Source organism: Acipenser ruthenus, chromosome 44 (genome assembly GCF_902713425.1).
Source record: "Acipenser ruthenus chromosome 44, fAciRut3.2 maternal haplotype, whole genome shotgun sequence".
NCBI classification, from domain to species: Eukaryota; Metazoa; Chordata; class Actinopteri; order Acipenseriformes; family Acipenseridae; genus Acipenser; species Acipenser ruthenus.
In genome coordinates, this window is record NC_081232.1 from 3,470,849 (window position 1) to 3,487,789 (window position 16,941).

General features: G+C 37.4%; 1 pseudogene; it reads left to right on the forward strand.

Annotated features, from left to right (window-relative positions):
• The first annotated feature begins 8,592 nt into the window (after positions 1-8,592).
• Positions 8,593-8,711, forward strand: LOC131714188 (5S ribosomal RNA; annotated as a pseudogene).
• Positions 8,712-16,941: the final 8,230 nt, after the last annotated feature.

Consider the following 16,941-nt stretch of genomic DNA (forward strand, 5'->3'; position numbering starts at 1 on the left):
GTTCATAACAGTTATTTCATAAGATTAATAATATGTTTTAAGTATTTGCTATAATGAGAAAACATATTATTTAAAACTGACAAGTATTATTGCTTGTTCACGACTTTGCTTTAGTGATAAGAAGATTAAAAGCTGGAGCAGTATTCAATTGAATTAATTGAGAAAGAGGAAGATTAATTCTTCTTTCTATTGAACAATAAGACTTCTAGACATTATGATATCCATTGAATTATAGAAGTTAAAAGGTGTTGTGTTGTGTTTTTGTGTTAAGTTTGTAATAATTTACTATAATGTACCTTGTTATTAATCCACTATACTATTGTCTAATGATGGTAGATGGAATCCTTATAATGTGGTTATTTGAAACTGCTGCAGTGAAAAGGGCCTCATATGGGCTGTAGAGAAAGGAGGGGGTCATCTTACATTCCACTTCAGCAAAATTGCAAATCTCATAGACTTGTAGTGTTAAGGTTTATGGAGTTAGTGGTTTAGTACTGATAAGTAAATGTCTTGAAATAATATGCACAAATCATGGCTTAATGGACAGGTCATATATCTAATAAAGTGTTTGCACAGACTCTGACCTTGGAAAAAAACAAGAGACTGTGGAAACTGCTAGCAGTAACATATTCTCAGAGTCAGGTACCGGTCAGAGCCAGGTCAGTGCATCTCTTAAGGGATAAATAATTGTAATGAAAACTATTACCACTTAAACCTAGTGAAACTACATGACTTGAATATTGTATGAGACAAACTTTTGTCAAATACTCTGTTAGACAATGGTATATGGAATCAAAACTGACTCATTAACAAAATGATGAAACAATATGAAGATAAAAGAAACACATACCTTTAATTTAGCATAATATAATCACTTAGAAGATGATGTCACATATTAAGAACATCTCTCATATATAACACATATAAAATTAGTGTTTTGCATGCAGTAGTGTTTTTATATTATATTATAAACCAAGATCCTGGGAACCTTGGTTCACTTAACTTTTCAGATAAAGGAGGGGCTTGGAGGAAAGCAAAGAAATGAGATCATAAGAGTTGAAACAAATGTGAGGTTTTGAATTTATTGAGTACATGACCCCTATTAATTCTGAAAAGTTAGTCCGGATCTTTTGAAAACTATTATTTGTAAAATGGATAAGAACTGTCCCACCTGATTAATGATTGGATTTAATTGAGGCGTCCCATGTATTCCAATGAGACGAAAAACCTATAAAACTCCAGAGTAATTTCAATGGAGTACCACACTCATCCCAGACAGGGCAAGGTGGTCCATCTTCTGCAAACCAAAAACACAATTGAACTGATTTAAGTCAGTTTAATTTGCCTGGTGAAGACAGTCATATCCTTTTACGATCTATATTAAAGGGTAAGCATTAATCAATTATTATTTTATCTCACATGTATTGCATGTATTGCTATAAGGGACTCATGCTATGTTTAGAAGATAGGAGAACATTTGTTGAATGTGCTGAAAAGAGGCTACTGGGTGTATTTAGTGTCGTGGTCGTTGCCAGGCCTGCCGGCTGCACTAATACATAAAGATGTATTAAAGTGTTAACGTTAATATCTGTTAAGACACTGGACTGCCCAGAACGTCTGTCAGCTGGGGATATGAAGCAGCCTGTAGCTACTCAATCCAATATTTAACTGTTAATAAACCGAAGGAGTACTGATCATACTCTGATTCGTAAAAACACTTTAGATACATGAGTCTGTCAATTTCTTGGGTACTATATTGGTCATCCGAATATACTGCGGGTCCAGAGCACGAACTATATCCCACTAGGAGTAATAACATCTCTGTCCTCCTAACGTCTCCCCTGAGATAAGAGTGTGTGCTGAGCAAATAAAAAGAGTACGTAAAGAAATCTGAACACGTGGATTTTGTGACAATATGTTGAGTAAAACTGGTTTGTACCTAGTATACACTACAATTGTAAACCATTTTAAACCTTAGGTTAAAAAAGGTATATTTATATGGTTTACTCACAATCTTTCTGGTATAAAATAGTATTGAATAGATAATGCAGTGGCCATATAGTTTATATTGCTAGCTGATTCCCCCAGTCCTTTTAATTGTGTTTTGTAACTTTAGGAGAAAGCTTCAGTGTAATATTTTTTTTTAAATTGTCAGAGCTTTCCTATGTTTTCAGTGCCCCACATTCTCTGAAAACAAATATATAAAACTGATGACATAGTGAAATCCTACTATCAATACCATTTTTGTGGGTTGGCAGTTTGCAGTATTTCATTGTGATTTTTTTTTTTTTATCACTATACCATAAAAAAGTGTTAAGCAACATTACATGTGTTTGCCCATGGTATGCTCAGCAAAATCAACTGCTCATGGAAGGCATGACCAGTCCATCATGCTGAACGCTCTGGGCAAACACATGCAATGTTTTATGTCCCGGGCTCACTCCTTCTCATCTTTTGTCACTCATTGATGGTATCAGCTGTCCATAAGCATCAGGACAATGCCGTGTTTCACCACCTTCTGGTGTCTCCTCATCACCTACCTTGGACTGCTTAACTTTTCTTTCATTACCCTAACTAAATTGTACTTGGCTGTTGTTTCCTAGTGATTCAATTTGAGTTAAGTTTTCACCATCCAAGCTGAGGGCAATTCGGCCCATCTTCCTCCTTGTTTTATCCCCTGCTGTGTTGGCACTGAACTCTGCCGGGAAAAAAAACAAAAAAACATGAAGGTCTGCTGTGCTGTAAGTAGTTCATCTTGGGTTGTCTGTCGGGACTGTACCATAAAATAACATTTGCTTACTAACGTGTGTGTACATTAGTTTGTGTTACATGGTGGATTGAGGCTGTAGTCTTGTCGGGAGCGTCACATGTACATAGCCAGAGTTGTGAGTTTCTTAATTTAGTTTTTGAGCAGGGGTAGAAAAAAGCTGACATCTGAGTGAGGGTTTAAATCAAGGGCAGCATTAATTATCTATCTATCTATCTGTCTATCTATCTATCTATATGCGCCTAGGGTACAGAGAGGTTAGAAAACTATTTGCTTTAAGTCTGCAAAAAGAACAATACTATTTATATGTTAAAGTAATGTTTATGTAGAATATAAACATCAAATCTGGGTAACAAACAACATCAACTTAATTCTGATAAGCTCTTTAACTCAAGTACAGATAATAAAAAAAAAAAACATTTATTTTATTATGATTAATGATTTGAAAAATTAACTTTTACTTAAATCAGGAAATCACTTGAGAGAAAAATGTATATTTCAAGAACCAACCTTGGCCAAGATGGCAGAAATATAAAATTACAATCACAGTGTTAAATAATAAATTGTACCAACAATAATAATACATGGACCTTTGAATATTTAAAAGAGCATGTCGGAAATAAAAATCAATAATATGTTTAAATTAGAATCAAGTGTAACTTCCATGATTTACAATAAATATACAAACTATTACAGAAAACCACACTTACACCTCTTAGGCTTACAGTGGTTGTAATAAACTATAGAAGTAAATGAAAAAAAATGAAAGAATGACCTTTCCTGGTATGACCAAAAGCATCATTTTCAGTGATGCCCTACAATGCTGAACCACACTATGAAATAAGTTCATGAGTATTACCAAATAAGATCACCATTTTACGATAGTCGATTAAAATGTAGAAACATGTTGATGGTAAAAATAACTTACCGAATACTGAGGTACTAATGTACTTTTTCATGAATGTCCACAAAAAAGTACAATGTAAGAAATATCAAGATTATTTCTCATATTAATAAAAATAATAAACATAACCTCAGAGACAGGAGATGGCAGGTGCAAGCACCAGTGTGTGTATTTATTAATAAGCCAAATAAACAAACAAACAATTTAAACAAAACAACTCGAACACTCACAAAAAAAACATAACTCACCACACACAAACTGGAGACCCGCACTCGCCAGGACTACTGTCCTAAATGGAGCCTCCAGACTCCTATCTCAATTAGAGATAGAGACAAACATTATTTTTTTCTTAGAACAACAATTACATGCAACACATTTTTAGCATTTTGATAAGACAGCAGAATGAACAAACCAGTGCAACAGACACTTTGATTGGCATTAAAGAGAAAATGAACGAACCAGGGACATAGTGCGACAGACCGCTCAGAGACGTGCGTCAACACTTGCCTATGATTCATAGAATAAGGAGGAAATGAACGAACCACAGACATAGTGCGACAGATCGCTCAGAGACGTGTGTCAACACTTGCCTATGATTCAGAGAATAAGAGGAAATGAACGAACCACGGACATAGTGCGACAGACCGCTCAGAGACATGCGTCAACACTTGCCTATGATTCATAGAATAAGGAGGAAATGAATGAACCACAGACATAGTGCGACAGACCGCTCAGAGACGTGCGTCAACACTTGCCTATGATTCAGAGAATAAGAGGAAATGAACGAACCACGGACACAGTGCGACAGACCGCTCAGAGATGTGCGTCAACACTTGCCTATGATTCATAGAATAAGGAGGAAATGAACGAACCACAGACATAGTGCGACAGACCGCTCAGAGACGTGCGTCAACACTTATCTATGATTCAGAGGATAAGAGGAAATGAAAGGTAAGACATTAAATGTCAATCCAAGGATACCTCCTGGTTCAGCAAACACAGTCAGCAAATCTTTAAAAAATTGTAACCATGTATCGATTGCCACATCAGAAATAAAAAAATGTGTCTGCAACACCATCAAAAAAAGACATAACCATCTAACAAACCTCAGCACTTTTTCATGAACTGTTGCTGAGCTTGCGTATAGTTGTTCTGCTACATAATCTAAATTCTGAGAAATTCCTGCTTCTATATTTACAGCCATCTCTTTTTCCGCAGTTGCTTCCCACTGTTCTTCATTTTCACTGTCAGAGTGGTTCTCAATATTAAATTCAGATACAGGAAAGAATGACAAAACATTTTCATCAAATACATTTTTGGGCACATCTTGGTTACCGTCCACTTTCCAGGTTTCTTTCATTTGGCAATATATTCTTCTCCAGTTGATGATCAGTTCCTTTTGTACAACGATGCTCGTGGTATTGCTCATAATGTACAGAATTATAGCTGACTTTACAAATTTCACATATCACTCTCTTCTCATCTGGCTCGCTTTTCTTTCTTCAGGAAATCTATAAAATAAAAAAGAGCGAAACTTTGATGAATCACTTCCCTTTTAAGAAAAAATCTTAACAAGAAATGTTCTGAAAATATTTCATAAAAACTTCTGGTCAAGTTTCTGAGTACATGTAGTGTGTGTGCTGCGTGTTGTGAAGGGTTTTAAAAAGGGTATTGTGCAGGACCCGCTTTACCATTATTTTAAAATGATTAATCCGATTAATCTACAGATTAATTAGCTGATGCCCATAAATTAACCAATCAAACATTTTAATCGAGTGACAGCCCTAATTTAAAACTCTTACGGCCCTAATTATTACATTTACTATAGTAGATCGAGGTTCACTGTATTGCGGCACTGTGCCTTTAAGAAATGAATAATCTGAACGGAAGCAGGTGACATCACAAATAAGATGAAGTAGAACAAAGCAGCAAAAAGTATGTACATGCAGCAGCCTACAAAAATAAAAAAGAAAGTGGTCCAGTGGTTAAAGAAAAGGGCTTGTAACCAGGAGGTCCCCGGTTCAAATCCCACCTCTGTCACTGACTCATTGTGTGACCCTGAGCAAGTCACTTAACCTCCTTGTGCTCCGTCTTTCGGGTGAGATGTATTTGTAAGTGACTCTGCAGCTGATGCATTGTTCATACACCCTATTCTCTGTAAGTCGCCTTGGATAAAGGTGTCTGCTAAATAAAAAATACATCTAAAAATGCAACAGCTTTATCATCACTGACAGAGACACTCCTCCACAGAAGCAGGAAAGAGTATGTTTGGATGTAAAGAAATCATACGCATTACTTTATTAAAAAACTTAACTTGAACTGTGGCAAAAACTCATTTGCAAAGAAAAGTGTGCAACAGAAACCACATATAATAGTAATAATTCATATAATAATATTGTTCTACTGTAAATTAATGTTTTGTGTGCGCTTGTTTGATGTATGGGGTCAGTGGAGCGCTTTGAGGCACTGACCGGCTTTTTTTGTTGTTGCAAATATCAGAATGGTGTTTTTTTTTTTTTTTTTACTTTGCTTAAAAAGCGATAGCTTTAAAACAACTTACAAGCTGTCTATAAAATTGGATCACGTGAAAGGCTTGCGATGCTAGTTATCGCTGGAAAGCTATTTGGTTGGGTGATATCAAACCACTTTTTTGTAGTGACCAAGCGATAGTTGCTCTTTGTTTTGTTTCTGGTGTAGGACGCTCAGAGCACTGCACCGTATAAAACACACAAACAAATAAATCAATCATACAGGTCAAACAGCTCATTTCCACATGAAGTTCAGTTTGAATTTCAAAACAAGGCAGAACTTATGACACTGCACTTAGCAAGAATAAAGCAGTATCATAAACATTTCTAATTGTGAAACTATTTCATCATGTGCACTATGATCAACTACAAACTCAGTCATAAGTAATACAAGGCATTACCACTATAGGACGATAGGATGCAGTAATTAATTGCCAACGGTCCTCATATATTTTAAGAATAATAGGGGCTGTAAAAGGAGTCAAGTCAAGTCGAAAATAGTATATTTGCTAATGTTAAAACAAACACTCTTTAAGTGCTATATATTGTATTGTATTGTAGCTAGAACGGATTGGACAAAAGTGTGGTTCCTCAGAATAAAAAAGTAATATTGGTTGAGGTGGTTGTATATGAGCAACACTGCAAAACATCTATTATATATATATATATGAAGTAATTAATTAATTAATTAATTAATTAATTAATTAATTAGTATCATCATTATATATATATATATATATATATATATATATATATATATATATATATATTGTATTTTATTTTTTAGAAATGCCAGACTCGAATACAGGGGGTCCCTCATTCATCAGCATCGGAGGAGGAGAAAAAAGAAGATAAGTGCCTTTAAAGTGCTCCCTGTGGAAGTCACTGTGATGAGCACAGAAGAATCTGAGGAGGAAGATAATCCCTTTAATGAAGGAGAAAAATATCTGTGAAGGTAATTTGACCACGAAAATGGGAGTCACAAAAATTTAAAGAGGGGAAAAAAGCATGTGATGCTGCATTTGGCATTCTGAAAAAAAGGGAAATCCAAACTTCCTTGCAAAAGAGGAACATTTTCAAATTACAAAAGACCAGATTTGCCTGCTGAGTTTTCATGGTTGATTAAAGATTAACATGGGTGAAATTTAAAGGACACAATTTAAAGTTATAACAAATTTGGGAAGAGATATCTTACATGGTTTTGACTCCCATTTTGTGAATTGTGTTTTTCTTTTATTATTATTATTATTATTATTATTATTATTATTATTATTATTATTATTATTATTATTATTTATGTGGTTCCTTATCACATTATTCCTAAGATCAAGATCCTGAGAAGAATGATCTTGTGATCTCGACATAACAAAGACATTTTCAATGTCCTCAATGAGCCACTGTAAATAAATAAATAAATAAATAAATAAATAAATAAATAAATAAATAAAAGGCCTACTGGAAAACTAAATATGTTTTATGCTGTTATCTATGCTTGCATATTTAATAATAAAAACAAATGCTTAAAAAAAACTTGTTTGGTATTAATTTAAAAGTTGCCTAACTGTTTTAGCTAACTTTACAAAAGGTATTGTATTCTTATATGCTTATTTTCTTTTTTTACAAACTAGTGTAAATACTTCAGGTTTAATGATACTCCATTAAATAAAGAACATTAGCAAGACCTTTCATTGTAACTTTAAACAGATTAAATCAAACGTCTTGCAAGTCGAGTAACTTTGTTATGTAGAATACAAAAACGGGGGGTTAAAATTTGGCAAATTTAATGGCTATGTGCACAGCTGTTTACAGAGGTAATGCAAAAAAACAGGTTAAAATGGTCTGTGTAAACCATTCACAAAGACAGGTTTACAACATTTTAAACTTAATGTCCAAAAGGGCATACTGTGGAAATAAGTTTGTATCACTTTGTAAACCTGATGAAAAAATACTGTTTACCATTCAATTTATGCAAACCATTCTAAACTATACATTTGCAAAGGTTTACATAGTTTGTAAACCATTATTTTACTAATGTGCAAACCTGAGGTCCAAATGGACTAAAAGACCTCCATTAGGTTCTTGGTCTAGTAAACCATTTGTAAAAATAAAGTTTACAATAGGTTTGCAACATGTGTGCATACTTTGCAAACTAAGTTTGTATATTTTACAATAGGTTTACATAGTTTGTAAACCATTATTTTACTAATGTGCAAACCTGAGGTCCAAATGGACTATAAGTCCTCCAAAGTTCTTGGTCTTGTAAACCAGTTGTAAAAATAAAGTTTACAATAGGTTTGCAACATGTGAAAACTTTGCAAACTTTGTTTGTTTAGTTTTACAATAGATTTACACCATTTGTAAACCATATTTTTCGTGCATTGAGAACTGCAATCGCCTGCGGCCACACCAATTTGAATAAGCCTGATCTCGTCTGATCTCAGAAGCTAAGCAATGTTGGGCTTGGTTAGTACATGGATGGGAGACCACCTGGGAATATCAAGTACTGCAAGCATTACACTTTTGTAATTACATTTTACCATTGAAATGTGTGAACGGGACAAAAAAAGGAAATCTCGGCGGAATCACCCCCAGCTTACCTAACATAAAAGTCATAAACACAGAACAGCAACCGCCTGTGGCCACACCACCTTGAATAAGCCTGGTGGATTGTGGGATTGGTCATGTGATCTGAGGTGAAACCTACACTGTGCTAGTGGAGGAATCTCTGTTTGGGGATTTTATTTGTAGCTTTTTCTACTTTCATTTTCATCTTTTTTCTTAGAAATGGAGGCTGCTGATTACCAAGCACTATCGACAGATATTGCAAGGGAGCCGGGGGTCCGGTTGGAAGCTGCATCAACAAGTAAGTAGGGGGTAGAGCAGTTACAAGCTGCTGGGGACTGTGCAACAGAAGGGCTGTGCATAACTTGCCCTTTAGGGTAAACTATGCTAACTGTGGCTGAGGGAATTGGAAACAACAAAAGAGAGAAGGAGGACTGGGTTGAGACAGGGGGGAAAAATGTTTAGAAGAGCGAAGGTGAAAGTGAAACCTAACCTTGATAAGATAACATTGTCACGAATCCTGAGGGTTCACATTTCTTACATACTCTTTTTGTTTGCTCAGCACAGACTCTTATCTCAGGGGAGACGTTAGGAGGACAGAGATATTGTTACTCCTAGTGGGTTATTGTTCATGCACTGGACCCGCAATATATCCAGATGACTAATTTAGTACTCAAGAAATTCACAGACTTATGTATTTAAAGTTTTTTTTTTACGAATCAGAGTATGATCAGTACTCATTTGGTTTATTAACGGTTAAATATTGGATTTAGTAGCTACAGGCTACTTCATATCCCCAGCTGACAGATGCTCTGGGCAGTCCAGTGTCTTAACAGATATCAACGTTAACACTTTAATACATTTATATGTATTTGCAAGGGCTGCGGGCAGGCCAAGAACACATCACCCAAAGCACCCAATGGTATCTTTCAGCACATTCAACAGAATACTCTCTTAATTCTAGAACATATTGTGAATCCTTTATAGCAATGCATGCGATACATGTGAGATAAAATAATAATTGATTAATGCTTACCCTTAAATATAAATCGTAAAAGAATATAACTGTCTTCACCAGGCAAATTGAGTTCAATCAGCTCAACTGTGTAGGTCTGCACATAATGGACCACATTACCCTGTCAGGTATGAGTGTGGTACTCCATTGTAATTACTTAGGAGTTTTATAGGTTTTTCATCTCATTGGGATACATGGGACGCCTCAATTAAATCCAATCATTAATCTGTTGAGACAGCTCGTATCCCTTTTACAAATGATAGTTTTCAAAAGATCCGGACCAACTTTTCAGAATTAATTGGAGTCATGTACCAATAAATTCAAGACTTCATATTTGTCCAACTCCAAACCTATGATCTCATTCCTTGTTTTTCCTCCGAACCCCTCCTTTATCTGAAAAGTCAACTGAACCAAGGTTCCCCTGATCCTGGTCTATAATATAATATAAAAACACTACTGTTATATGTGCATGCAAAACACTATTTTTATATGTGTTATATATGAGAGATGTTTTTAATATGTGACATCATCTCTAATTGATTATATTTTGCTAAATTAAAGGTATGTGTTTCTTTTAACCTCATATTGTGTTTCATCATGTTTTTAATGAGTCAGTTTTGATACTATATACCATTGTCTAACAGAGTATTTGACAAAAAGTTTGTTTCATACAATATTCAAGTCAATTAGTTTCACTAAGTTTAAGTGGTAATAATTTTCATTACAATTATTTATCCCTTAAAAGATGCACTAACCAGGCTCTGACCTGTACCTGACTGAGAATATGCTATTGCAAGCAATTTCAACAGTCTCTTGTTTTTTCAAGGCCAAAGTCTGTGCAAACAGTTTTTTTAGATATATGACCTATCAATGTCTGTTAAGCCATAATTTTTGCATATTATTTCAAGATATATTCTTATCTGTGCTAAACCACTAATTCCATAAACCTTAAATTCCAAATCTATAAGACTTGCAGCTTTGCTGGAGTGGAATGTAAGAAGACCCCTCCTTTCTCTAAAGCCCATACATCTTGATAAGGAGAGAGGCCCCTTTTCCTCAATGCTAGGCAGCAGTTTTAAAGAACCACATTATAATGACTCCCTCTACCATCATTAGACAATAGTATAGTGCAATAATAACAAGGTACATTATAGTATATCATTACAAACTAACACAAGAACATAGCATAATACCTTTTATATTCTGTAATGCAATGGATATCATAATGTATAAAGGTCTTTTTGTTCAATAGAAGGAGAAAGAAACTGTACCACTTTCCCAATTAATTAAATCGAATACTGCTCTGGCTTTTAATCTTTTTATCACTACAGTAAAGTCATGAACAAGCAATACCACTCGTCAGTTTAAATAATATGCTTTCTCATTATACCAAATACTTAAAACATATGCTTAATCCTATGAAATCAAATAGGTATTTTTAGTTTCAGATATCATTCTGTCTAGAAAAGGTTAATCATTTATTTTATTAATTTGCAATACCTTTGTGTCTAATTTCTATTTTTTGACCATTATAAACTATAAACAGTGTCAATTAGCACTGAACCTTTTTTAACTATAAATATGGCATTATAAGATAAACTTTGAATTAATTTACTTCAGTTTAACAATTGCTCCTAGAATTTATAATATCACTTTATTTTGGTGATTCCTTCTAAGATTTAAATCCAAATACAGTCCAGTATAAATGCATTCAACTTGTATATATTTTATAATGACCGAACTAGGCTTGACCCTGTCCTTTGTTCATACAAAATCCAGCCGAAACAGGTTTTTTCTTAAGACCTTGGCTGCTAAGTTTTAATGTTGATTTATATGTTGCAAAGAATCCCTTTCTTATCTTGTTTTTGGAAACATCAATTTATAGGTGTGTAACAGGGCGAGCAGCCCTGTACAGTATTTGTTTGTTTTATTTCCTGGCTCTGGTCTGACGCCACCCACTCCGGCCGTCTTTGTGACACGTGGTGTCCTGCGTGGGATCTACAGCGCCTCCAGGACTCAGGCCAGAGCGGGAACTGCAGTTTTATTGAAAAACAAAAGGAAAAGAAATGTGGAGAAGAGGCTGGAGAGGAGCACAGGAGGGCAAAGGGAGAAAGGTGGAAGCAGGGCTGTGGTGTTTCGACTGTGGCCAAACTAGCCACACCACCATACCCTGCTCCGTCCACAGGACCCTTCAGGCAATGGCCCAAAGACTGGGATGGGGGAGTGGTGCCCTGGCTGTGGGGCATATCGGCACACGTTGTCCCTATTCCCCATGCAGAATGAAGAAGAGGAGCCCTTGCTGCCACGTCCTATGCCTGAATGGGAGGAGCCTGAGCGTACACAGCCCAAGTGGGAGGAGTCAGAGCGTCCACAGCCCAAGCGGGAGGAGCCTGAGTGTCCACAGCCCAAGCGGGAGGAGCCAGAGCGTCCACAGCCCAAGCGGGAGGAGCCCGAACGACCTACGCCTGAGTGGGAGGAGCCCGAACGTCCTACGCCCAAGAGGGAGGAGTCGGTGCGTCCACAGCCCAAAGAGGGGGGAGTCGGTGCATCCATAGCTCAAGAGGGGGAAGTCGGTGCTTCCACAGCCCTAGGACCCAAGCTGCCAGCAGAGAGAGAATGCCTGCTGGTTCCACCTCCACCAGCAGAAGAACAATGCCTGCTGTCCCCATCTCCACCAGCAGAGGAAGAATGCCTGCTGTCCCTGCGTCCACCAGCAGAGGAAAAATGCCTGCTGTCTCCATGTCCACCAGCAGAGGAACAATGCCTGCTGTCCCCGTGTCCACCAGCAGAGGAAGCATGCCTGTTGGTTCACCTGCCGCTGCCGTCTCAAGAGCCAGAAGGGGAGGAGTTACAGGCTCAACCTCCTGAATTTTTCTGGGGGGAGAAGGGCAGGATGCTGGTGTCCCCCAGCAGCCTCTATTTATGCTGCTGAAGGGAGCACGGCACACACCAGCCCAGCCGCCACAGCAGAGGGAGCCAGTACCGCCACAGCCTGCTTGCCCCTCCCACCTCCATCAGCAGAGGGTGAATACCTGCTGGTTCCGACACCACCAGGAGCAGAGGAGCAGGAGCTGCCTCTGCCTCCACCACTGCCAGGAGGAGAGCAGCAGGAGCTGCCTCTGCCTCCGCCACTGCCAGGAGCAGAACAGCAGGAGCTGTCTCTGTTTCCCCAACCTCCACCACAGGGATTACGGTGGCCGGAGCCCCAGAAAGGGGAGTTACCGGCTACAAAGACAGGGGGAGAGGTCAGGAGACCACTTTCCCCAGCAGAAGTTTGTTGCAGGAGTTCTTGTGGCCGGAGCCCCACAGGAGGGAGCTACCGGCTACGAAGAAAGGGGGAGAGGTCAGGAGACCAGCATCCCCCGCAGGAATTTCACTGCAGGAGTGGACCAGCATGCTGTCAGCCATGCCACTACCGGCAGGGGTGCTGACAGCATTGCCAGCCATAGGGCCCACTGAAGCCTCACTTCCCAGCCCGAGACTTTGTCCTGGACTGCTGGGTTTTTAAGGGGGGAGGTGGCCGTTGAGGCCATGTGTGCTACGCACAAGGGGGGGTATATGTGGCAATGTGCCCCGCCCCTGTGTGCATTTGTGTGTTATATGTTGTATGTTGCGTGTGTTAATGTTGGTGTATTGTAGTTGGTACACGGGATATAAATGGGTGTGTGCAGCACGAGTATTTAAAATGTAGATTTGTATTTAGGCACGAGGATGGCACAAATCACATCACGTTCATTTAAAGTATTAGTATATGAACACGGGAAAGTGCACTTTAATTAATTCACGTGCATTTGTACCGAGATTCCAATTGAATGATTGACTAGCAATCGATTCTCGGTACAACTGCATAAAAGCTGCATGTTTTCACTCACTCGGGGTTGGGAGTTCGGTGAGTGGAGAACGAGTGTGGAGAAGGAGAAACTAAATAGTAAAACGAAGGAAAAAGTAAATGATTGTTTATTTTCACTCACCGTGTTTGTTCGTTTGTCTTTTTGTTTTGGCAACGAGTGCCGTGTCCTGTGTGTTTTTGTCTTACAATCTTTTTATTTTCTGTTCTGTTTATTTATTAAATGCTGAGCGAAAGCATTCACTCAGCTCAACCAAACTCCACCTCTCTCTTGTTGTTTTATTACCTGGCTCTGGTCTGACGCCACCCTCTCCGGCCGTCTATGTGGCAAGGTGTGATTAACATCCACTTTTTTAGCCGGAATTGTGCATTTTTATCAAGCTTCACGCTTTCTGAAGATAAGATATACAAACAGTAAATCGTTTATTATATATTTTCTTAGAAATTCCCAGATTACCAAATACTTAATTAATTTCCTGTCAAAACAACGAGTGGACTGACCTATTTCATGGTGCAAGGGAGACGTCTACTGACAATACAAGGTTACTCTATCTTTATCCTTCCTTCAAAAAACCTCTAACCCATTATTTTTTATATCAAAGTACATTCCATATTTGAAATCATCCAGCACATGTCCAGCATATCTGCCCGTTCCCAGCAGAATTCAACTTCTGTACCAGGTTCAGCTCTAGTTGGTTCCATAACAAGTCCCTTGATCCAAAGTTTCTCCATCGCAGGTGTGGATTTCCATGGTCTGACTTCATTCCTATAAGATACTTGGACACGTTTAGCTGTACATATTATTTCTATATATTTCCTTTTGTTCACACAGGGTCATTTTGCAAGGTATGCCTTCCATCCAGAATACTAAAGGAGGTCAAAACTCACTTTTATTCATATTTTCAGGCACTCAGTTGTTGCCTTGCCCTACATGATCAGTTGGCAGACTTAACATAACTGAATCTGAATCAGTTGATGAACCGTGCACTGTAGCTTACTGAGATCCTCCATGCAAAGAGGTCCAATGTTTTACTACACAGAATAACTAGTTCAGCGTCACCTGCGACAACATCCAGGTGTGTGAGGAAAAAGAAAGACATTGGGACATTGGTTTGCAAAACAACGGTTGCAAAAATGATTAAAACAAAAGGGTTTGATGTTCTGCAGGAAAAGGAAGCATAATGGTCAGGTTTTTGAAAGAATTGTTTCTTCTTTTTGCAGGAATGGTCTCAATATTATCACTTAATGTAAATGGGTTAAGGAATTTTGCTAAACTTGAAAAAATTTTAATTAATGTAAATAAGAATGATATTGTCTGCCTGCAGGAAACTTTCTGGGATGATGTTTTTATTCATGATTTCAAGCATTTATGGAATGGGGACATCTATACTAGTAATTATTCCAACCATAGGAGAGGGGTGGCTGTATTAGTTAGTAATAATTTTAAGGAAAGCGTTTCTTTGTTAGAGAAGGATACCGAAGGGAGATTTATAAAAATCCAAATTAATTTTAAAAATAATTGTTTTGAATTGGTTAATTGTTATGCTCCTAATGACAAAAGGAGCGTTTTGATTTTTTTACTGGCCTAGAGAGACACCTAGGAGCAGACAATGTCATTATGGTGGGAGACTTCAATGTAGCTATGAGCACTATTGACATCGCATCAGGAATGGTTTTCAAAGGTGATTATTCCAGAAATTTGTTGGCAAGGCATTTGGAGAATTATAATTATATTGATTTCTGGAGATGCCGAAATTCTTTAAAGAGGGATTTCTCCAGGAGACAGTTTGTACAAAAGGAATTAAACCAAAGCAGAATAGATTTTGGAATATGTCATGTTAACTTTCTTAGCTACCTGGGGAAGATTGGTTATAAATTCACCTCTTTCAGCGATCATGCTGCTTTCTCTTTTCAAGTCCTGTTTAATAAGTTGCATAAAGGACCAGGGTTGTGGTGTCTTAATAATCCATTTTTGAAAGAAGATTTGTTTAGTAAGGGAATTGAAATATTAATTAGGGATAGTATGAAGTGTCCATTGTTTCAAAATGAAAAACGAATATGGTGGGATAATTTAAAATACAATATAAAGAAATACTGCATTCAATATGGGATAAATAGAAATAAAATTAAAATTAAGAATGAGCAGGAGGTTCAGGTAGAACTTAAACGTGAATATGAGAAGGCAGCAGAACTGATGGATATGAATTATAACAGAATTGAGGAATTGCAAGACAAAATTAAAGGAATTGAAAACGAGCGCTGTGAGGGGGCAATACTAAGATCCAAAGCCAGACATGTGGTGGAGGGAGAGAAAAGCACTACATTCTTTTTTGGGCTTGAAAAACAAAGACAACAGGATTCCTATATAGAAGAACTGACTAAAAGTAATGGGGAAGTAACTAAAGAACAGGGTGAAATCTTAAAAGAAGTTTGTAATTTTTACACAGGGCTTTTTAAAAAACAAGGTACAATTTTGGAGGAGAGGGAGAAAATACTTTCTTTTATAGCAACTAAAGTGAGTGAGGAAGACAGGGAGAGTTGTGAGAAGGAGATTAGGTTGGAGGAACTGGAAGACGCCTTGCAGGATATGACAACTAATAAAAGTCCTGGTTCAGATGGGTTAACCCTGGAATTTTATCTTAAATTTAAAAATCTTATCTGCCCTATTTTATTACAAGTATTTAAAGAGGTTAAAGAGAAAGGTCTTTTAAGTCCAACAATGAGAATGGGGATAGTTACTTTAATCTACAAGAAACAAGGAGATAAAGCCTTATTAAAAAACTATCGGCCCATAAGTCTGTTGAATTGTGATTATAAGGCACTAACAAGGATTTTCACAAATCGTTTGAAAGCGGTATTGCCTAAGATAATATCCTCCTCCCAAACTTATTGTGTGCCAGGAAGGGATATAGCGGATACAATATGTTCGGTAAGGGATGTAGTTAGTTACTTGAAAATGGAGCAAAAAGAAAGCTATATTTTAAAAGTAGATCAGGAAAAAGCCTTTGATAGGGTGGAACATGATTACTTATTAGAGGTGCTGCAGAGATTTGGTTTTGGGAATAGTTTTACCTCATGGGTTAAGATTTTTTATACCAATATTTTTAGTAGGGTAAAATGTAATGGCAATCTGACTGAGTTCTTCCCAGTGGAGAGGTCAGTGAGACAGGGATGTCCTCTCTCTGCTTTGCTGTATTCAGTAATTGCAGAACCCCTGAGCCTGGCAATACAAGGGAATAAAGACATAATTGGAGTCCCAATTCCTGGTTGTAATGAAAAATCAATTATATATCAGCATGCAGATGACACCACACTCAC